General features: G+C 38.2%; 1 protein-coding gene across 1 annotated transcript in view; it reads left to right on the top strand.

Moving 5' to 3' along the window:
- The first annotated feature begins 5,137 nt into the window (after window positions 1–5,137).
- LOC128734569 (ATP-binding cassette subfamily G member 4) overlaps window positions 5,138–24,338 on the top strand; it is a 77,443-nt gene continuing 58,242 nt past the window's right edge. The window contains exon 1 of the mRNA XM_053828833.1: window positions 5,138–5,721. The gene's annotated coding sequence lies outside the window, so the exon portion shown is untranslated. The remainder of the gene's footprint in view (window positions 5,722–24,338) is intronic.

The raw sequence follows: 24,338 nt of genomic DNA, 5'->3' as shown, positions 1-24,338 counted from the left end.
AAGCTGAACATGGAGTCGGTTTCGTAGTGTTGGGAAAACAAAAGCAACGAGTTATCCGGTGGAGGCCCGTAGATGACCGTATATGCGTGTTGAGGATTAAGGGCAAATTCTTCAACTATAGCCTAATCAACTTATACGCACCGACAAATGATAAATCCGATGATGCTAAAGACGAGTTTTACGACAAGCTTGAGAGGACCTATGGAGAGTGCCCAAAACACGACGTGAAAATCATCATCGGAGATGCAAACGCGCAGATCGGGAGGGAGGAATTCTTCCGTCCAGTTATTGGAAGACATAGCCTGCATCTGTCGACCAATGATAACGGTCTGAGGCTCATAAATTTTGCCGCGGCCAGAGGGATGGCCATCTGTAGCACCTACTTTCCACGTTTGAATATTCGGAAACAAACCTGGAGGCATCCAAATGGAGACTCTAGCTCTCAGATCGATCATGTCTTGATTGACGGTCGACACTTTTCGGATGTTATCGATGTACGGTCTTTTCGTGGACCAAATATCGACTCTGACCACTATCTCGTAGTGAGTAAGATTCGCGCTAGGCTGTCGAACACGGCGAAAGCTCGCACTGAAAGGACGCTGCGTTTCAACATCCAGCGGTTAACGGCAGACGGCGTTGCAGTGGAGTACGCCAGGAAGCTTGACCAGCGAATCGCAGAACAGCAGGTAGAAGAAGAAGATATAAATGGGCTGTGGAGGAACATCCATGGTGCCATCCAAACAACAGCGAGAGAGGTGGTAGGCACGACGCGTGGAAGACAGCGTAACAGCTGGTTTGATGCCGAATGCCAGAGAGTGACAGACGAAAAGAACCAGGCCAGGAGTCGCATGCTCACTGCGGCAACGCGTCAAAACAGAGAGAGATACAGAGAGACTAGAGCTGCGGAAAAAAGAATCCATCGTCTAAAGAAACGCGAGTACGAGGAGCACGTGCTTGCCGGCGCAGAGGAGCGATACGCCAGCAACGACACACGGAGTTTCTATAAAACGGTGAGAAGCAGGAATTTTGCCATGCCTGTGATGTGCAATGATAGTGCTGGCAACCTGCTTACCGACAAAACGGCGGTAGCAGCCATGTGGAAGGAGCACTTCCAGACACTATTGAATGGAGAGGTAAATGAGGAGATCAGCAGGGACAGGTTAGAAATTGTAAGCGATGGTCAAGCTGTGGAGCCACCAACACAGGAAGAGGTTAAGAAGGCAATCAGTGAGCTGAAAAACGGTAAGGCTGCTGGGAAGGACGGTATCCCGGCTGAACTTCTAAAAGCGGGGAGCGAGCGGCTGTACGAAGCAATCCACCGGATCATTGTCAGGATCTGGGAGGAAGAACAAATGCCGGAGGAGTGGTTGGATGGCCTCATTTGTCCAATTTTCAAAAAGGGACATCGAATGGAGTGTAAAAACTATCGAGGAATTACATTGCTCAATTCTGCCTACAAGGTGCTTTCCCGTATCCTGTTCTGCAGACTGAGACCGTTAGCGGAGTCCTTCGTCGGCGAGTACCAAGCGGGTTTTCGTGAGGGTCGCTCCACGACGGATCAGATGTTTACCCTGCGCCAGTTGCTAGACAAGTTCCGGGAGTACAACTTGCAGACACACCATCTGTTTGTGGATTTTAAAGCGGCGTACGATTCAGTTAAACGAAATGAGCTGTGGCAGATAATGCTAGAACATGGTTTTCCGACGAAACTAGTTACGCTGATTCGTGCGACGCTGGATGGATCCAAATCATGCGTTAGAATAGCGGGTGAGACCTCAGCTGCTTTCGTGACGTTGGATGGACTGAAGCAAGGGGACGCACTCTCTAACCTGCTATTCAACATTGCCTTGGAAGGTGCATTACGAAGAGCAAACGTGGAAAGGAATGGAACTATCATCACGAAATCTCACATGCTTCTTGGTTTTGCGGATGACGTCGATATCATCGGAATCAACCGTAGAGCAGTAGAAGAGGCCTTTAGGCCCTTTAAAAGGGAAGCAGCGAGATTGGGACTTACCATTAATACCGCCAAAACGAAGTACATGGTTGCTGGTAGGGAACGTGGGAGCTCAAGTGGTGTTGGTGCCGAGGTGGAGTTAGATGGGGAACGATATGAAGTAGTGGAGGAATTTATATACCTTGGTACACTCGTGACATGTGACAACGATGTAAGCCGCGAAGTGAAACGACGAGTTGCAGCCGCGAATCGGGCTTTCTACGGATTACGTAGCCAGCTGAAGTCCCGTAGTTTGCAAATTCGCACAAAACTGGCGCTCTACAGAACACTAATCCTCCCGGTGGCCCTTTACGGACACGAATCATGGACGCTAAAGGAAGCTGATCGGCGAGTGCTTGGGGTTTTTGAGCGTAAAATTCTGCGATCTATACTTGGTGGCAAAATGGAAAATGGAGTGTGGCGCAGACGCATGAATCACGAGCTGTACCAAGTATACAAATATGCTGATATAGTGAAGGTAGTACAATGTGGCAGGCTGCGGTGGGCTGGACACGTGGCCAGAATGCCCGATGAAAGAGTAGCCAAAACTATTTTCAGCAGAGAACCAGGAAGAGGCCGTAGACTCCGAGGCAGACCCCGCACCCGGTGGGTGTGTGCTGTCGAAGACGATGCACGTTCAGCTGGTGTTCGTGGGGATTGGAGAACGGCAGCCCAGGACCGACGGTACTGGAGGACTATAATTCGTTCGGCGCAGGATCGGTAACGGACCGTTGCCACTAAAGTAAGTAAGTAAGAGTAGTCAAATAACTCCGGATGAAATACTAATTCTACTTTTAAATACTCAAAATTGAAGCTGGTAATATTTTCGGAGCTTAGACCCCAACAGCTCAACTTAAATGATTTCATGAATCATGGGGCCCCAGTAATCGAACATTCGTGAGTCATAGAAAAAGTGTAATTGAAATAGAAATTTTGGTTTAAGGTTCGGGGCCCCAATAGTCTCATTTGAAGCTGAATTTTCATCATCCTTCGGGAACGTTTATCGCAGCCGATTCAGCTTCAGCATTTGCCCAATTCATCCCTAAATAGATAGTAGAACCTGATAAAAGCGATTAAAACTACCTCATATGCAAGAGAATAAACTCGAATAGCACCAATTCATTTTGAATACGTTCAAAAAAACCTTTGTTATAGTATAACAAAGGTAAAATTTTTTTTTTTTCAAAAAAATTGTAGAACACTATTTTAACGACTTTACTGAGTATAGTAACTATATATCTCATACTATAATTGCGAGATATAGGGTAATGTCGTTAGCGTCGGGCCACTGTTATGTTTGGGCCACCACGATTTTTTCACTTTTAGAAACTCGTGATATCTACACGCAAAATAAACTACACATTCTTTCCACGTGAAAAATCACGTAAATTTCTCTACAGGGAGTTACGTGACTTTCAGTTGAACATTATTGGAAAATACAATAACATCTATCTGATTTCTACGTAAATGCATGCATACTAATGCAAACTATGTTAAATTCTCGTAAATTCGACGTGAAAATTATTTTGAGTGTATGTACAAACATTGTAAAACTTCTTACTGTGACAGCTAACTTTTCATAATATTGTGAGTTTCAATCGTCTATTCAAAACATGCCTACTGAATTCAGTGATTGAATCTTACAAGAAAAGTTTTCCAGGTGCAATCTACTTTTCTTCAAGAAATGATTCATGAAATGCAATTATCGAGATAAATATTGAAAAAGTATTGAGTACTCTATGCTTCATATGAAGACTATAGAAAAATCCCGTCCAATAAGGTTTTTGGGTTAGGAGGGTATACAAAAGGCGAAATATACAAAAGCTCATATTGTGAAGGTCGGGCCACTTGTGTAGTCATTTGGGCCACCATAATTTTAAGCGCAGAAGCACAATATTCGCTATAGAACGTCAGCCACGTGAAATGTGATAAGATAAAGCAAAATTAATACGATGAAAACCTAGACTGTTGTTGTTTTTTTCATTGTAGTAGTATACTTCGGAAAAGGCGATTGTAGTTATATAATTTTATAAGATCGTCAAAATTTTGCAAAAATGTAATTAAAAATAAGGTATTTGTACTAATATGGGTTGTTTTTCATGGAATTAATTTTTTTCGTGTCTCTATATAGAATTTCAATACGTATTTCTTGAATTTTCAGTGGTGGCCCAACCTATACAATATGGTCCGAGTTTGACAACATTTTTTGCCTTCACGTAAATGCCTATAACTTTATTATTTTTCAAGCAATCAGTTCAGAATTTTCCAAAAAAATACCTTAGTCTTAGACCTTTGCAACGATGTATTTAGATTTCCGAAACTCATTTTAAAACGGAAGTTATGGACAAACATCAATAGGGTGGCCCAGCCACGACGACATTCCCCTAATGATTTGTTTAACAAGGACACTTAAAAGTCAATTCTGCACAATAACTTTGCATCCAATTCATTTATTGCTTTCAACTGTTCCTCAAAGTTATTCAGTATGTCAAAATACACATTTTTTCTGAAGACTTTTTTCATTAAATAAATATATGACATGGAAGCGGTTTATGAACATATTTGCATTTTTAGAAGCAGCCTCCGGTTTTTAAAACCACTCTTGTATCAATAGACGTCAGTAATTATCGATACAGTTTACTTTCATATTCGGTTATTGACTTCGCACCATGTAAACTGGTCTTGAGTTTCTCACTTGCCATTCTAGTCGATTCCACATAGGTTCGTCGTGTCACGTCGTGGACACGGCGTAGTGAAATCGTAAATCAGGGTCGAATCCACTGGCCCTTTATCTGTGGCTCCTTTGGTCCGCCTCTGGCTTTGTCGGTTGTTCGTATGATACAGCAAACCTTACTAATTCAATTTTAATAATTTATTGAAGACGCAAGTCATACAGCACTGGCCGTATAGACCGGAAAGTGGCAATTGCTACATCAGCAGAGATGTTCAGATTCGCTGTAATTCTGCACGGCGTTCTGTTCTCTTTTGCCTTCTTCACGTGCTACTTGTAGAGACGACGACGACGCGCGGCGACCTCCGCGCCAACTATCGTGTGCATGCATTCTACGTCTCGCAGCTCGTTGTATCCGCACCGCCATCCAACCGGCGAGACCGAGCTAGTGCAGTGCAGTGTGGGTTCTCGATTAGTTCGGTCGCGTTTTTCGTCAGCTGGCTCTGGCTGTAAGGTTTCAATTTACGCGCGTGCTCAGCGGTTCATCGCGTTGCTTGCCCGTGAATGTGTTACAATTACCCGTGCGTCTTCTCACTAGTTTCTGTTTTGGTAGAATGTTCCGTTTCGTGTTATTTTCAGAGGTGGCCTTTTCCGGTTGTGTACGTTTGAACTGCATAAGCAATTGAATTTTTAGCACACTATTTGCGGTTGCTTCTACGTGGTTACTGGTTAGGTGTTTATAAAAAACCGCGTTTTGAGCCGAATCATCAACGTTAAGTCACCGTTCTTAACAGAGTTTAAAGTTCACTAGAAGAAAATGTAAATTGTTCGAAGAGTACATCTGATGTTCTTGAATGACTCAGCACTATAAATATTTTTGAATAGTACAACAATTGTGGAAGTTTCAGTTCGTGCTTATATTGGGAAAAAAACAATTAAGAAACTGTGTGCTACCTGGCGCTGATCCAGCACTAACGATAACTAGTTCTCGGAAGAGATAGTACACATTCAAGGAACTGCGCTGGGGTCTGCTGTGATCATGTCATCCCGTTAGGTATGTTTTTCATAATAATGGACGTAAACAATAAACACTGAAAAGTCGTGCTTGGTTCAACGTAGAAATGATTTGAATAACATTCTGCGTAAATTCCGAAAAAAAAGTTGGCTTGTCGAATAAATTAACAAATTCCTGAATATATTTGAAATTACAGTGTGTATAGTAATCCGTAAATTGAGATATGGTGATTTATAATTCAAGAACGTCACCAATAATGGACCGGATGGGCGCCGTTTAGTGTTTTTGGAACATGTTTTTTGAATGCGTAAAATTAATTCAGGGTTGGTAAGGTAATATTTAATAGATAGATGTTAAATTAAGAGTATTGTGTTATTTAAAAAAAAATACATGAGTATAAGAAGGTCAGTACGACTCAGTGTGAGTAGTGCTCTTAAGTATAGCATATTTCTAATTTAGTTGAGAGTAATCATTTTTTTAATGTAATTGAAGGTAATTATTGTTAGTAGCATTTATTAATAAATTATTTTAACAACAGTTGATGCAATTCAACCGTGGCAGGCGATTTAAAACGCTTTGGTAATGTATTTTAGTTCACAATGCAATAGTGCGGAAAAATAATAAACCCTGCAATCGTCAGTGAGGTAAAAATCAACCAGCGTGGCAATGTGACAATTCTGGCACGACTCTAAGCTAAGCTGGCTTCAAAATGTAGCGAAATTAATCAATCAAACATCTTCAAACTTTGTAATTACTAGTTAATTAAAATCCGCGTAATTTACAAAAGCAGTTTATGTGGTTTATGTGCAAGGGACTCATTTTTAAACTCAATGCAAAATTAAGATTCTAATTGCGAAAACCTATGATTCAGATGCTTGACGTCTAATTTCCTACCATTAGTTGGATCTAAGCTACAAAAACAACTTCCGATTCAGTAAACCGGATGAACGCTTGGGTCAATCCCTTGCTCGCAACCTGATCGATATAACGTTAAAACCTTAGCTTTCGAAGACTTTGGTGGCTCCTCAGTCGTATTCATATTTCTGTTCGCAGATTATATTCATCATCAATTGCAGTTCACTCATCATCACAGCACATCTTGTAGGCGACAGACAGATAACTCTGGCAAACTAAGCATATATTAAAAATTAATAATATTGTTTGGAATTCGAGTACTGTATTCAAATGGTTTAAAAGCTATTTCCCTAACAGAACTCAAAGAACTACTGTTAATGATTTTGTATCTAGTCCAGTGTGTAACAATCTTAGTGTTCCCCAGTGAAGTATACTGGGGCCCCTTTTTTGACGTAGAATTACATCTTACCACAGGGTGTCAATCCAAAATTTAGATTCAACCCAGCGTCACGAAAGAATGAAAGATTTTGAACGCTAATAGCTCTGCCAATTGTGAATGGATTTTCATGGTTTATATACCGATCGACTCATAAAAGATATAGCAATTATGTGATTTCTATATTCTATTGTAACATATTTTTCAATCACTAATTAGTAAAAATTACCGAATAGTTTCAAGGTCAAATTATCCCATACATTTTCTTTGTGATCGCCTTGCGCCACAGGCAGGGACGACAGTTAAATATACCATCTGTTAACTGTGATTTCGATTACATTATGTTTAGAAAAAAAGCAATAAAATCCCCTCGTCCCAATAGGTCGAAGATTCTTTACGACGTTTAGATTTATACTAATTTGAAATCTGTGCTTGGGAAGTATGTCAGAAGGAGTGATAAAGTTCTCTCGTTCTAACTAGATTTTTTAGGACTGCGACAAACCTAGTCCAGTTTGATGTCCTGAAAGTAAACAATTTTGTTAAAGCATAAAACCACCCCTTCTTTCCAACTTAGTTTATTTTTAAACATTGAATCCAGTCCAAATTGATGTCCTGAAGGTGAAACGTCACAGGAAAGTGAGCAGCAATCCGTTCCTTTTACCAGATTGTGTCCACATTCGCGACTACGAAGTTGCTAATATTTGTTTGGTTTTTGCGTGAGAAAACATTTTTGCTTTTGTTTTCACGCAAGTTTTGAAAATGGGGTTTCGTGTAAGTGCTAACAAGATTTAAACCCTCTTTAGCTTTCGCAGTCGCGAATACTGCAAGAATTTTTTCGGAATTTTTGTCTTACAAGAAAACATGACTGAAGGGATATTTGTGCATGTGAAATAACGCAGCAATTCTCAAAGTGAAGAAAATCGGCGATTTTTTTATCCGAGAATAGTTTTGAATGTTTCAATTGGTGCTTTGCATCAGTTAGTTGTCTGCAATTCTTTACTATTCAATAATCAAGCATTAATTTCTTTCGAAAATGATGGACAAGACAAGGCAGGAGGACCCGTAGTGATGTTAAGGTGAAATTAGCAGTCATCGATTCTGCCAATTTCAAAAGCAGTTGTTTTGTTTGAAACAAACATTCTATTTATAAAAATATATTCACTGTGTTCAGATTGGCAAGAAGAATGCAGTTTTTACATTTTTACAAACAGAACCCCGCTTTTGGGCCCAAAAACTGCATCCGAAATTGGGCTCTCCGACGAAAAGTCAATGATTGCTAATTTCCCGTTAATGTTTATTTGACCGTCAACTCAGTATAAGACAGCAAGGTACAAAACGTTTTGCAAGCAACTTTAACTTACTTTGTAACCTTCAATCATTAAAATGAATAAAACGATCTGAAAAATTATCGACATGCAAAAATTTGGATTTCTCAACCTGTAGCACAGTCAAGTCATTTTAACATATCAATTTTTTGATATCATCCAAATACGTATATATGTGAAGTTCGTTAATAGCTGGGTGCGTGACGGAGATACGGTTCGTTAATTGGGTGTTAGGGTGTAACTAGCGAAATTCTAAAAAAACTTTTACCTATAACAGTTTATGCTTCATTCATGAAGTCACATAGTACTTTTTTAAATTTTGGTTACAAAATAGCCTTTGCTTACTTTGAGAAAAAATGAAGTATAGTAAAGGATGTCCACGTTAAAATTGCAACACACAAAATTTATTCGCATAATTTAAGTTTTTATCCGATTTTGATGACAACTTTCAGGGCATCAAATGAAACAATTAAACTTAGTTGTAGTGTCTTTATTTTATTAAAATTCGCCTCCGTATCCGAATGCCCATACTTTGGGTTTAACCCCACCCATGAAATTTTGCACAACCTCAAAATCGACATGTTTGGCATGGTACAAGGTCCATGCTTCCTTTATTTCATCAACTGTTTTGACTACTTTAGGATGTTTCAGATGATTCAGCTTCAATAGCCCAGTATTTCTCGATTGGTCGCAGCACGACCGGTGTATTTGAGGGATTATGATCTTTAGGCACTAAATTGACATTATGTGCCTTAAGCCACTCCAGCACGGCCTTTGCGTAATGGCATGAAGCCAAGTTCTACCAGGAGATCGTAGGACAGTTGTGAGACTTCAGATGAGGAAGAACTCGCTTTCTGTTTAACAGAAGACATCTTCTGTTTTCAGTGGTTTTCTGGAACATACTTTGCAGTGAAATACTGGTTCCCCGGAATTTGGTTGGCGTCCGATTTCACGTAGATAACGTCATCAATAACGCAGCAATGAGGTTTCGTAAGCATTTGAATGTATAACTTCTGGGCACGGCAATTCGCAGCCTTTTGGGCCTTCTGTACCTTGAACGTACATAATTCAGCTCGAGTTTTGGCCTTTTGTACGAGAATTTTGCTGAGATTCAGTTGTTGGTGTTAGTTGGCCCCAACTACAGGGGTTTGATCTTTAACAGTATACGGACGCCTTTTTTCTCCACATTATGACTCACGATCACGGTCACAGTCACGGTTCTTCAAACCGTTTTATAACACGAAAAACTGTATAATTCGAAATTACCGTGATTTATACCGATCGCACGCCCAGCAAACAATTTGGTTTGATATCTAGGTTGCAACTGAGAGATACGAAATCATATCCGCACGAAAAAGTTATATTTCACGCCACATAACATATACGTACCAAAGTGGAGGCAATATACGTGCAAAATTTTTGACAATCATTTGTAATTCTATCTTGCATTCTACATAACAGTTTTTGGAACACGCAACTTAATATTCCTCAATATGCAATCAAGATATAACTAAAAATTTAAAAAAAAATCAACTATACTGCTATATAATTTACAGCCATAAGTTGTATATGACGACACGCACAACTACAAAACAATTTATTATACACTTCGCTTTGACCTACTCTAATCATTATGCAATTCCAATGTTAAACTAACATGTATACGACTTAATGAGGATTTTCTATTACGATCTTGTGTTATGTGGGCGATGTGATAGATTTTTGTTTTCGATGTACTTGTGCAGATTTTTCGCAAACGAGTTGTTCTTTCGACTCAATTTTTCATATCTTTGCGCACCTGATAAACACTTTGGGCTTTCTCCATGTAAAGTTTCAATTAATTTTACCCAACAATTCAAAAGTTAAAGCAATTTGAGTGTGATGCAATTTTATCATGCAGGTTGTCTGGTTGAAAGTCGCAAAATTCTCATGATTCAACCAGCGTTGACGTATCTTTTACATTTTATGGCCGTAAGATAACTTTTATAGGTGTAACAAAACCTCCGATTTGTTTAGAACCTCCAAAAAGGCTACTTTATTTTTAAGTGAATGAAGTGGCCCCAATGTGTACACTCCAGTGAGTCACAAAGCGCTGTACTATGTATGTAGGCAGTAGAATTTTTCTCAAGGTTTAGACAGAGTAAGCGATTTTATGATTCTTTAACACGAAATGAGATACATATTTGTGCAAACGATGTGCATATTTATTTCAATATGTAAGGTAGTAGACCCAACCCACCGACACATCACCATTTTTCTCTGACTGAAACTAAAAAGTCAAAAACACTGGACAGGAAATTACTTCATAGAAAACCTATGGAACGGCCATTTTTCTTTGGGGCTCAGTATCGAGGAGTTCATCTTAATAGAGGTACTGCCAAACTCTGTACCCCAAGATAAAGATGTCGAGCAGCTGGATAGCCGTCATGCCATGCCTAAGTACCATTTTTTTGTTCATCTTTGTCATATTTAAAGCAGATAAAGGACTTTTGTTTTTTGAAAAATAGTGATTTTCTTATAATATCTTTTGTCGATAACGAGGAGATAATCCATAAGTATTTATGTTAGGTAATAGCACAGACAAACAGACGAGACAGTTGCGTTAATTCTATCGTTCATGCAAATACCACCATGCACTCAAAATCGCATGCTTAACAATATGGTCACACCGCAGCGCTTGAATATTGCTAAAGTTTATAATCCTCATGCATGACAGAGGATTCAGTGTGCTAGTAAGATATGTAAAGACGGTGCTTTCTCAAGGATTTTCTTTTATGTGTCATGTCAGTTTGTTAGTGGTAATAATTTGAAATTATTATGAGCGTAGTCAGACAAAAAAATCGTGCGGACGTGGGTTTGTTTACCAAAAAACTTGAGCTTAGGCCTGGGCTCGGGCGTGGGCTCGGACTTGGGTTCGGGCTTGGCTTGGGATTACGATTCGGATTGGGCTTGGAGTTGAACTTCAACTTGAATATAAATTTAGTTTTGAATTTAGACTTAGAGGTGGACATAACCATAACTATGCGATAAATGTCCGGTCTCTGTTCTTCCAGCCGAGTGCAAGATGATGCAGAATCAGAAAATCGCCCAAAGCGATATCTTAGTAGTCAATTAATCGATTGAGTTGATTTTTGGTACATTGTTAGTATCTCGTATAACCTAGTCAACTACCTTAAATCAACTTTACTTGTTGGACAACTGAGATATCGCGTTGGGCATACAGCACCACCCATCGCCTTATTCGGGGGATTTCTGTAACCGAAAAAATTTAATATTGCAAGAATTTGCAATACACGTTAATCATTTTTTAATGTAATAATAAGAAGATTAACCTGTACAAAAAAATAAAAATAATGTGTTTCCTGTAACATGTTTCTTCGGTGCCCATAAAACGTAAGATATTTATAAATTTATCCAATTCTGGCAGGAAATTATTCTTGTATTAATAAGTAAATAGTATACAAGTTTTCTCCTCATTTCACATCCGAAACATAGTCATACATCAGGCTTCGACGGAAACCAGATGCACTATTTTATTACGGTAGGCCGGCAAATAGCAAACAAAACCTGCTTGTTTGATTCAACTTTCATGCCATTAGCCCATCAGCTTTGAGAAAATATCAGATTCTGATTTTACTTGCAGAACAGCAATTACACATTATTCCGTTAGATGCAATCTTGTATTGCCATCCTGAGCGCCGCCGGCCGCAGTCTGGCGCAGCGACTACGTGTCTAAACGAATCGAATATGTGCATGTGCAATCATTGTTGTGTGCATATTCTCATGGTACTACACGTCTCAGATCAATCTGCATACCTGTGCGTCATTTTATTAGAGATAATTAACTAAAGCGAAAAATTCATGAGCGCTTGCATTCATGGTTGAATGAAAGAAACAGCTGTTTGCTAAGCATCGATTTTTTTTTTGTTTGAACTGGGGGCTGGTAATAGGAAATATAAAGGTGCGTCATTATTAATTAATTGGAGTGAACGAAACGGATTAGAATCATGTGCTTAGAACTTTCCGTGAATTTATTACTGTGTACATACACTCAGGCGTTCGTTTCCTTATTGTTGAGCACCTATGTGTTCAGCATTCACGGTACAGTATGAACAGTATTTACTCGTATTGAGTGGCGAACTGGCAATCGAACCCCGTGTGAACGCAAACGGATTCCTGTTCTAAGCTGACAGTTTTTCCATAATAAAAATAGTGCAGACTCACTAATTCACAAAGGAGGAACTGCTTGCACTAAATTGCAGAATTTGCATATATGATTCGAGTGACCTTCAGTTTTCAGGAGGTATCGATTTTCTTAGTCGATTGCTGGTTAGTTCATGTGAAGCAGATAGGCCAGTAAAATATATGGATCATAGAATGGTGGATCAATAATGCTCGAATGCTAGGCATTCTGAGATGATGTATTAATAGGTACAAGTTCAGATTTTTTACGTATGAATAGAGTATGGTGGTGATAACCATCAGTTATTTAATCTATCATGGTATTTTTTCTGTATTTCACACTTCCTTGTTTTCAAGCATCACTTTTTTGAAGCAATCATATTAAGTCAGCGAAACGTTATTATCTCTGTTGGAGTTTTGCCCTTTTTCTTTTATGTTTCTACGACTTTCCAATACCAATCTTGCTCCTACAGCCGGTCCTATGCGGATACTAGTTATAATTTGCCCTTCGATAATCACACCTCGAGGGGGTACCATTCTTACAACTTGCCATGCCACGAGGCTTTATTGTTGGTAATAAGCAATACAAGGTAATATGACATGTCCTTCAGTGGGAAATCATTTTTTTTGTAGGACAATGACGATTCAAGTAGGTATAATAACTAGGGAGTATTTGTATTCATATGAAACATATGAAATTATTAAAAAAAATCTGTACTCGACAACTATTTTTTGCAGTGAAATGATGTCTAGGAACAAGTTTTAGATAAGTTGTAGATCTATTGATCCGATGTTAAGGTTCAAACACACGTCACTGATTTCTGGGAGGACGTGAAAAAATTCGCTGTCACGTTTTTGCCTTTCTACTATATAAATATATAGTATAAAGGTATAGAAATCACTTGGAAAACCGGAAATGGAAAGAAGGTCCTGCGGGCCGAATGTTATATACCATTCGACTCAGTTTCGAAAACTGAGCATTTTCTGTGTGTGTGTATGTATGTGTGTGTGTGTGTGTGTATGTGTGTGTGTGTGTGTGTGTATGTGACGCTTTTAATCTCACTCGCTTTTCTCGGAGATGGCTGGACCGATTTTAATGTTCTTAGTGTCAAATGAAAGGTCTAGGTGTCCCATTGGTCGCTATTGAATTTCATACTGATCGGACTTTTAGTTCAAAAGTTATGTATAAAAATACGAAAAATATGGGACTTCATTATCTCATAGGTCTCTTAACCGATTTGAACAAAATTGATTGCATATGAAAGAGGAGCCTTGCAAACCCTTAACTTCCAAATTTCATGACGATTGGACTTGTAGTTTGAAAGTTACATAAAGAAATGTGAAACAATAGTATTTAAAACATATTTATGTAACATATAAGCATTAATTTAATGAAAAACATCACACATTTTATTATTATTTGAAAATTACTGCTGAGATCTATCAAACGAAACCAAGTTATTTAAAATCGGACGGTTCATTCAAAAATTATTCAAACTTTAACACTTAAGCACCGTATATTAAACCGTTAAAACGTGTGAAATCAAAACATATCAATCAAATGTTGATTGTATTCAATGTAAGAGATGTGTGTGATGTATGTATGTATATATGTATGTATGTATGTATGTATGTATGTATGCATGTATGTATGTATGTATGTATGTATGTATGTATGTGTGTATGTATGTATGTATGTATGTGATGACAATTTGCAATTTTAAAATTTGCAATGAAATTCAAGAAAAGTGAGAAACATGTCAATTGTCTGAAGTTTTTGAAGCCTCTTAGTGGAATACGAACTCTGAAATTAAAGAAAAGAAAAAACTTTTACCGACTAAATTCCACTATTTAATATTTATTTGCGACAGATACGTATACGCTTTGAAATAAGACACTGATGAAGCCTGCACGTCGTAGGTGAACTACGTATCTGTTGCAAATAAATATTAAATAGTGGGATTCAATCGAAAAGTTTTTTCTTTTCTTTGATTTCAGATTTCAATTGTCATTTTCTTCACTTGCTGTTACTCACAATTGTACAAGAAAAGCAAAAAGCGAAGAAAAGCAGTTTATTTAAGCATGTAGGTATAGGGGTGTCTAGAATCAAAAATACTAGTGAATTGATTTTTCCAAATAAATTTGTACAAATTCCAAACAAATTCTGCGCATCAATAGATGCTCTTTTCAATCAATAGATACTAGAGCTTAGAAATGTTATATGAAAAATAGGAAGTAAACGTTGCACGGTAGACATTTTGTAAGATTTGTTTTCGTTAGTGATATTTTAAAGGACAGATGTCATGTTTTAATAAATAAATCAAAAAAAGACAAGCACTGGGAATCATATCGATCGTATTTCCCATTCTCAAGCATGTTTATGGCGCAGCTTTGGCACTATTTTTCGACCTCATCTTGTTTTCCTAACCCTCTAACATTGTAAAAACGATGCGATCAAGCTAATGACTATCTTTTCATGAAAGTACATTCAAAAGAAGCTTAAGTTTTGATTTTCATGCAAAAATAATTATCTGAAGGAGCGCTAGCTAAGAAATAGTTCCATTTCTCGTTTTCATATCTAATGCTCTATTCAGTAATTTTTTTTTAATTCAGATATATTGCAAAATTGAAGCCAAGCAAACCAATAGTAAAATTTTGAGATCAATCATTTTGTTGTAGATATCCTTTTTCTTCAAAAGCGAAATATAATAATAATTTTTCTGAACTCTTGTTTTTCAAAGATGCTAACTTTTGAATGGATGGTATCAATATCAAAATATCAAAAAATCTGCTATGAACAAATACTTCATATTGTCAATTCAAAACAAGTTTCGTATGTGGCTCTGAAGCCCGATAGTTAAGGCCGTCTGTAGACCCGTTAGAGGGTTAATTTCTAATTTTCTATACATATTCATTCAAGTCTGTAAAAATTATCTTTTGTGTTTACATTATTTTTCTATAAATATTATAAAACTAAATAAGGTGTTCATCAAGTAACATAAATGACGCTTACATGTATTTACGCACCCAAGGAAAGAAAATATAATTCTACACAATACGTTGTGAATTTTACTGGCAAATAAAGATTTTGAGGAATACGGAACGGATATTTAAAAATATAGTCTAATATAACATCTATACATCTACAATTAAGTTCCTGAGAAATTAAATAATGATTATTGTGGCAGTAGAAAGGCTAGGTCACGCCGCTAGGTGGATTAATTCGGGTTTTTCATATATTTTTCTATAGAAATATGTCGTTATAAGACAGTTTTGTACTTATTCCATGGATCATCAATCTGGACCAGCTGAGTGAATTCCGAAGAACTGGACAATACCGTTAACTTTATCAATGTGCCTTCGTAGATAAACTTTCGCTTCCGTATACTTCTACATATTTTTATATCGGCCCGTGTTACGAATAAATGTTTCCGTACCAGACCGGTTGTGAAAGTGTGTTATAAGGATTAGGTGCCATTCCTGCTCTAATACCATGACCTTTGTGACAATCGTAGAGCGAAGATTTGGACCCAATATCCAATGCTATGAGCATTACGACCGTGATCAAGGATATCAGATCGAATTTCGGTCACCACCCAGAAGCACTACCACCCCTGCATGAACCAATTTGAGAATTTATCGGGAACAGTTGGTATACCATCGCACATAGGAATATTTGAGCCGAAAAGTTGGTCAAAAGTATTGTTAATCATTTTTAGTAGAGTAAACAAGCGGTATTGAGTGAAAAATAGTATCATTAGTTCTATGAAGCAATTTTTTATGGAATTATGTTTGTATCTACCTAGTAGTGTAGCACGACTGATATTGCTTTTACTGATAGTTGAAGAATGGAAACTTTTTAGAAATTGTGTGAATAATGGGAGAGATATATATGAGAGAGAGGTAAGATAGAGAGAGCGGTGCGAGGGAGAGCGATGAGAGGGAGAGGTGAGAAAGACAGGTGTGTACTAGAGAGAGAGGTGAGAAATAGAAGTGTGTGGAGAGCTGTGGAGAGAGAGAGATAGAGCGAGAGAGGTGAGATCTTAAACACTTGCCTTCGTTTTCCTGCGCGTGCTTCTCTCTCGGTCCATTATTGAATCCCTTCGATGGGTGACCCTCCGGAAATTATCACAGGAAAACCTAATCCAGATCCAGGATGTACTTATTCTTCTTACAAAACAGACCCTTTGAATGATAACACGCTTATCGAATGATTTGCGTAATGAAGAGACTCAAAGCATGCGCAAATTTGATAGAAATTAAAGAAATTTGGCGATTTTCTCTTTTAATACCTAGAATTTCTTATTAAATTACTTTATAGAGCATTCCTCTGGTGTCTCACAAGCACAATGACATAAAATTTATCTTTCAAATGCTTGAAATTTCATGACAGTATAATTTATCATAAGAAAAATGCTGCAAAATTGAATATTTCATCATTTAGTAAAGAGTTTTTATTGCATGAAATTGCAAAAAGTTGCAAGAATTTCACTTACAACGCTCTTCCTGGGACTCTAAGCTATCAAATGGCATCAAAGATTGTGATGAGAAAAGCTGCGAACATAAACTAATATCACTTTAAAGTAGCAACATATTTGAGCTAATTTGTTGTAATAAATATTGCTCGCTTGTCATCATTATATTCAATGCAATCTAAAATCTATATCAACAAATAATTGTAAAATCTTTGAGTTTCAAAAGCCTTTTTACAGCTGGTCGATAGGATATATATAGCCTTAGAAATGTGAAAGGCAACATCCTTACCTACATGAGCGAAAATATATGGCCCATTTTTACTTGAAGTTTGACAGCTCTATGCAAACATAAACTTTCTAGTTAATAGATGCAAGTAATTTTTTTACATAAAAGCGCTGCCGGTCAGCGGGCGATGGATTGTATCACACACACACACACACACACACACACACACACACACACACACACACACACACACACACACACACACACACACACACACACACACACACACACACACACACACACACACACACACACACACACACACACACACACACACACACACACACACACACACACACACACACACACACACACACACACACACACACACACACACACACACACACACACACACACACACACACACACACACACACACACACACACACACACACACACACACACACACACACACACACACACACACACACACACACACACACACACACACACACACACACACACACACACACACACACACACACACACACACACACACACACACACACACACACACACACACACACACACACACACACACACACACACACACACACACACACACACACACACACACACACACACACACACACACACACACACACACACACACACACACAAGTTTGACAGCTCTATGCAAGATGTAAACAAGACAAATGGTTTCAAAATTAACGTTACATTGTGTGATAGGTATCTGGGAAGACATCGAGGTTTAATTGGAGGGGATTGAACGAGTAGTTGAAACTCCTCGTTTTGACCAGCTTTTTGGTCCAAATATCCGCTGCAGTTCAAGCAATGGTAACGTCCAGTACTAAAGTTGAAGCAGTTATTTAGTGTCTTACAGATAAGAAATGATGGTATGATCGTTCTTTTTATTCATTTAACATTTTATAAAACTTTATAAACATACTATTTTTATAGAATTAATCTTCAATTATAGTTTTGTGGTGCTGTGTAGTTGGGAAGTTTAACCTGTTTTCAGAGAGCGAAAAAGGCGCTAGAACGTTGGCCAAAAGCTGCCGGGCTTTTGGTCTAAATGCCATAAGTTCATCCCCGAGGGTACGGAGTATCATTAACCCCCAACGAAGCAAAGTTAAGTCCCAAACACAATGCATACGGATTTTACTACTTTGCGGTAATTTGACAGTTTTTACATGGGTATTCTGTCAAATTTCCGCAACGTAGTAAAATCCGTATGCATTGTGTCTGGGCCTTTACAGTTAGTCAGAAACGGTTGCTACGAGACGTCCCCGTTTCTTCTTCCCCTGTTGATTTTGAAATGCATCTATGTATGAATAACTTATTCACACAAGATACATTTCGAATAATCGTCTTCGCGGCAATACTTCACAGTTGGCCTGGCCGATTAAACATTTGCAATATATTTCTGATATTATGCAAATGTTAATACAGACAAGAAATAATTTTAAATATTTCTATGATTAGAAACAATTAAAATTATTTCCAGGAATCCTTAATTGTGGCTGTGAGGGTATTAATAAGAATAAGAAATAAGAAACACGCGTCACTGTTTTTTGGGATTTCAAAAGCAGTTTTTCTGCTCAAAAGAAAAGATATATTCAAGAAAATGCAGAACACAATGACAGACACAAAGAACACAATGATAAGTCCTCGACGAACTTGAGACTGTAATTTTTCTTACAGTACACGTACCTGTTTATACCGTACCGTTTTATACCTTTCCGAAAGGTGTTGCGAACTATTTTTGACGGAGTACAGACGGTAAGTGAAGGATGACGGAGGCATACATAACACGAGCTTCAGACACTACTTGGAGAAATTTCTATCGTGCACCTGGCGATAGTCGACAGGCTATGGTGGGCCGGCTGCGTCACAAGAATGCCGAACTACTGTGCAATGAAATCTGTTTTCTCCAAGAACCACACAGGCATAACGGGGCTCAATGTGCTAGAATGCTAGATGACTCAACCCAGAGCCGACTTGCGTATGTCGTGACGCTCAACGAATTGGCGACGAGCAGCAACGAGGACTCGCACAACATCGAGTACGAGTACAGCGGATAAAATTTCTTGACACAGCGCGAGCCACCCCGGCTCTAAGCTGCTAGAAGACGAAGAAGAAATGGAAACACGTAATTGAAGGCAAAATTACATATACGTTGCACGTTGAAAAACTCGAACGTCGTATCAAAATGAATTTTAATCTGATAGGCGTCAAAAGTTTAAAAAGTCAAAATATAATCATTATGTTATGTCCGATACAGTTGAACGCGGGCAGCTATGGCAGATAATGCACGAGTACGGTTTTCTGGACAAACTGATGCGGCTGATCAAAGCTACGTGTGCTTTTGGGACACTCTCGAGACCATTCGAATCGCGCATAGGGTTGCAGCAAGGAAATGGACTATCCTGTATGTTATTCAATATCGCTATTGAAGGTGTGATGCGGTGAGCGGGCATCGAAACGAGCGGACTTCAGCGAGAGTAGCCAACTCCTAGCTAGCCTTCGCAGTCGACCTCGACATCATTACTAGAAACCTTGGGACGGCGGAGGCAATCTACGCCAGACTAAAAACGGACCAAATCGTCGAAAAACAAATATATGGTAGAAAGATGCTCCAGAGAAAGCAACGTTTACCTCCTACGGACAGTGACTATTGACGGCGATGAACTGGAAGTGGCTGATGAGTTCATATAATTGAGATCTTTGGTCGCCACCGACAATAATACCAGTAAGGAGATCCAACGACGTATTCAAGCTGGAAATTGTGTCTACTTTTCCCTCCGCAAGACGCTTCGATCAAAGAGCATACGCCGCCGCACAAAGCTGATGATGTACGAAACGCTAATCAGACCGGTAGTTCTTTACGGACTTGAGACAGTAACTTTGCTTCCGGAAGACATACGTGCACTTGCCGTATGTGAACGAAAGGTGTTGCGGACTATTTTTTGCGGAGTACAAATGGAAAGCGGAGAGTGGCGGAGGCGTATGAATCACGAGCTGCAGGCACTGCTTGGAGAGATTCCCATCGTACACCTGGTGAAATATAAGAGACTACGGTGGGCTGGCCACGTTGCAAGTATGCTTGACGACTGTGCAGTGAAATCCGTTCTCTTCAAAAACCAGGAATAGAGACACCGGTACCAGGAATAGAGGGGCCCAACATATTAGATAGCCAGGTTGAAGCCAACTCGCATGTGTTAAGACGCGAAACCAATTGGCGACGAGTAGCCCAGGACCGAGTACAATGGACAAGAATTCTTGGTACGGCAAGAGCCATCGCGGCTCTCGACTGGTAAAGTAAGTAAGTATGTCCTTTTATTGTTATCAGGGACCACCCTACCCAAGTAACAATCTGGGTTTTATTACTCTCTTATGATGGCATTTAAGACCAAAATTGGTCATGAAAACCGCCATCAGAGTACAATAAAACTCACAGTGCGTAATACACACATATAATGTTTTGAAATAATATAACTGTAAGTAGTTTGGTAAACGTTACGGATAGATTCGGTAGCCTTTTCGATAAAATGCCCTATGGACCACATGTTCTGCGTATGTCGAAAAAACTACGACCATTGAGCAAAAAAATTGTAACATACGTGCATGTGATTTGAAACTTCTGAGATGATTGGGAAATTAGCGACGATTGGCCTAAGATCCAATTGGATGAAGACGACTGGTTGAAACAGCACGAGCCACCACGGCTCTAGGCTGCTGACGACGACGTATGTAACGTTCCGTAACTTTGAGGAATTTTCCATCTCCAAAAAAACCCAAACTTTAACGATCTTGCGTATGCCCTTCGTGCACTCGTATCTCATGGGTAACGCGGCGCTCCACCGTGCTTCGACTGTCAGACTCTCAGAACGCTAGAACTGTCCATTGCGTCAGTTGCGTAAAATCACAGAGAACAGACATCCAAGCATAAGATCCCCACTTGGATAAAACCTTTGATTGTGCCTAGAGTACCGACCTGAAAAGAAATTGGCGAAAAGATAGGCCAATAAATGCGAAAGAAAAGATTTTCCGTTCGCGATTTCTTTACCAATATGCACCTCAGAAGAAATATTATTTCACCTTCAGATGGCGCAGTTTTACATGCAAGCGAATTGAAACATCACTTTTCCGTACGGAGTGATACCTGACGCATTATTACCACAAGAAATAATGACAAGTAGTTGCTTGCCTTACAGTTGTCAAAAATTCTTCGGTAAATTGCAGGATTTTTTCTTGAAACATTTTGAGCTGTAGAGTCAGTAAAGTGGCTCTAGACGGCAAGAGAGTTTACTAACTTGTCATAGTGTTGGTAAAGCCATTCTATTATAGCTAATGCTAATTAAAAGCTAATGCTTATTATAGTCCATAGGCACTAGCGCCAGAGGCAAATTGTGGTCAGTTTGCAAGTCAGCTAGTCTAGAAAAGAACCATTTAATTGGAAAACAATAGTGGTGATGACGCGAGTGTATTGGTATGGTATTTTATTTAAGAATTTCCGAAAAAATGTTTCTGAATCTGTCTGTCCTATCTGTTCTCTGTGGTAAAACTGCAAATCACGGTTATCTATTTAAAATGTCTTGTCATCCGAAAAGAGATTGGAAATCTAATTTCAAATTTCACTTTAATGATTTAAAAGTTGCACTTAAATTAAAAAGTTCTAACGTGCTAATATTTACAACTTATTTACAACTTGTGCTTAATCTAAAGTAAGTCCTTTGAAATCTTGAAGTATGTAAGTTAAAATTAAAGCTAAAAATGTACAATCTATAGGTTAGAGTTAGCGATTTCTGCTCAGGAAAAAGATAATAGCTTACCAAGTCTATATGTTCTCATACGTAGGTAATTTAATATATGTCAATTAAAAATGTACATTCAGCTAAATGTTGCGCTTATACGAATATAGTTGTTAGAACGATCTAAGTTCTAGCTCGGCATCCTCGAAGGTTAAATTCCTGTTAACATTAAAAGGCGCACAAACGTACGTTTACAAATACCCTGTAATTATATCAAAAACAATTAGATTGTTATTATAGAAAATTTGTAATCGCGTTGCGCGAAATAAACGGATTAAAATTGCGGAAAACTGTTTTCTTATTGCATCGGCAACAAACGACATTGCGACAGTAATAAATCAAGTCCAATTGAACTGAAATTTTGCACAGGATTTTTATTTTCACTAGCACCATTATAATCATTTGTTGACTAAATTGTGGCAAAGTTAGTCAAAATAAAAACGAAAATGAGAGAAAAGTTGAGGCTAATGATAAATTCACAAAGTTATAATTACTGTAAAATATAATACTGAAATATTGAATCAAATGAGAGATCTAAAATGTAAATACTTGGAGACAAAGTTAAAAGTAGTCAAGAACCCACGAAAGATCAACCTAAAATTGAAACTAGATAAAATATGAAGCCAAACTTGATTTTTTATCAATTTTGCCTTCATGTACAACAATTTGAATAAAATTAAAACAAATTTAAAATCATTTAAACTGAACCAAATTTTGACTACAAAAAATTCAGTACAATGGAAAAAGCTGATCTACATCATGCTGCTAAAATTTGTTACCCATCTTCTTTCGAAATCGTAAAAGGCCGCTGGTTAAAACTGATTTTTATACAAAAAAATTCAAGAATCAATGTAATCATGAGTAAGTTTCTATTTTATTTTTAGTTTCACTGAAACTAGCTCAAGCTTCCTTCCTCAAAGGCTTCACAGTCGAGCAAAATTACCAAGTCAATTAGTTATTTAGAATAAATTTTGCAAGGAAAACCGACTTCATTTCAGCAGATGTAGATATTGAAGCCTTGTCATTAAAATACCATTATTGCATATGCAGTCTCACCGATACGGTTCTGTTCCCATTAAGGCGTGCAAACGGATTTTCACTTTTCTATACCATGTCCTTCCAAAGCAAACACCTTCAACGCACTGCATATGTCGGTCGTGTTATAAATTGCAAAGCGCTAATCCGTTATTAGCAAATAATGCTGACCTTCGCGTCATCTCTGCCATGCTAGTATGCAAGCAGTGCATTAGATTATTATTTTCATTGCCACCACCGAGTCGGACTGCGATCGAATATAATTGATAAATCAATCTTCCCACATTCAGCCCTTTGGAAGGGACTCGCTGTCATACAGGCAGTCCTGTTATACATTGATAAGAAATATTCATAAAGACGTTATATAAAACAATGCAAAAGTTTAATATGTGTCATACTTCCTTACTGGTGCCAACAATGTCATAGCTAGCAGATTTTTCAATTTTACAAAACAAATACAAGTAAATATTTCATACAAAACAATATTCTAAAAAAAAAACAAATACAATCCACTCTGCTCATAGTTTTTCAAGTTTTTTTGCATTGAATGTATCCGATCTGAAGATGTGAAAAAATAAATGCTAGCACCCAGTAGTGCGTATCAATCTTCCGGGTGCACAAATTGAGGTCACTGAATGGAACCATGACACAACCGAGTATCGCACAGAATATCGCAGTTCGGCGCAGTTCTGATGAAAAACAACGACTGTTTGCGGTTGTTAGTCAACGGAACGGTTTTCTAAGCGCTACAGTAACACATTGACTGTCGCACAACTGATCCATTAGCGGGTAGGTAGGTATGTAAATGATATTTAGAATTTCAAATCGTATAGCAGCTCTTTTATTCTGAATTTTCACCTATTGAGTGTATCACTTTTGTGTTTCGTAACGTTTTGATGATTCCGGGACAACAGTTTTATTTTCAAGCTATGTATTAGGTTTCATTGTACCTGTTTACTTTTTAACAGTTGACGATTTTATAGTTCAATTATCATATTTTATCACTTTTCGTGTTAAGTTAAAAAATTGTATGAGTTTTATTTTAGTGTTAGTCATCTAAAGACAAGTCTGTTTTAGAAAACTGCTGATGACATCATAACTGGGCGGTATTGTGTTATCACAGTACAGTACTGAGTGTACATGCTCCGATATCTTCAATTCTACAGTTCTACAATAATAAAATGGAAAATTGGGTCAACTACGCCGATGTAAAGATTTGCATTTTCCGTTTGCTTCGATAAAGTATTTGAATATGCCTCACTAGACTGAGGCATCAGGGCACATGGC

The sequence above is a fragment of the Sabethes cyaneus genome, chromosome 2, assembly GCF_943734655.1.
Source record: "Sabethes cyaneus chromosome 2, idSabCyanKW18_F2, whole genome shotgun sequence".
In the NCBI taxonomy this organism is placed as follows: Eukaryota; Metazoa; Arthropoda; class Insecta; order Diptera; family Culicidae; genus Sabethes; species Sabethes cyaneus.
Note: the sequence above shows the minus strand (reverse complement) of the source record. Positions and strands in the feature narration are given on the sequence as shown.